Genomic DNA, 699 nt, shown 5'->3' on the forward strand with positions numbered 1-699 from the left:
CTGAATGATTTACCTCTACATCATTTCTATCGTTGCTACTTGCACTGGCAGTCTGCTCGGCAGACTTCAGGACGATGTAGTTGTATTCCTTTGGAGCAACCAAGCTCGCTTGTGTGTCTGACGTGCCCCTTAATTAGCTCTGCAATGGCACTCACGTCAGGCGGATAAGGTCACCTAACTTTTCTACAGAAACTACACTCTGGACGCACACACACGCTGAGCTGTGTCAAGCCCTTAACAGCTGGTCTGTCTTTCTAAGGTTCCCTTGCACAGCACCTCATGGTGTTCAATCTGGCTTTGCTAAATAGCCTAACATTCCATTATAGCATCGTTTGCAGTTCAAACTTTGAGGTCACCTATGAGCGTTCTGCTCACCTCGAAAGTACTGGCCCTCTTTTCTGCTTTCCATGTAAGCGGAGTGTCAATCTCGCACGTTCCATGCGTTGTGTCTGCAGAAGCAGGGATTTCCTCCTGTCGCTTTCATTCAATACTACTCGTGCAGTTCCTGAAGCTTTTGCCTTAGAGCTTCGATCTTTTTTTTTCTTGTTGCCTCTTTTCCTGCTGATGCCTAACTGCTTTGTGTTCTTGTTGTTTACCTCTCTTTTTAAGGGTTTCGTGTAAAACCTCCTAAGCTATCGCAAAACTATTGTTTCCAATTGCTTTCTGGATGGCTGGTCGTTTGCCGCTTTAATCCGCAAC

Source organism: Dermacentor andersoni, chromosome 2 (genome assembly GCF_023375885.2).
Source record: "Dermacentor andersoni chromosome 2, qqDerAnde1_hic_scaffold, whole genome shotgun sequence".
Lineage (NCBI taxonomy): Eukaryota > Metazoa > Arthropoda > Arachnida > Ixodida > Ixodidae > Dermacentor > Dermacentor andersoni.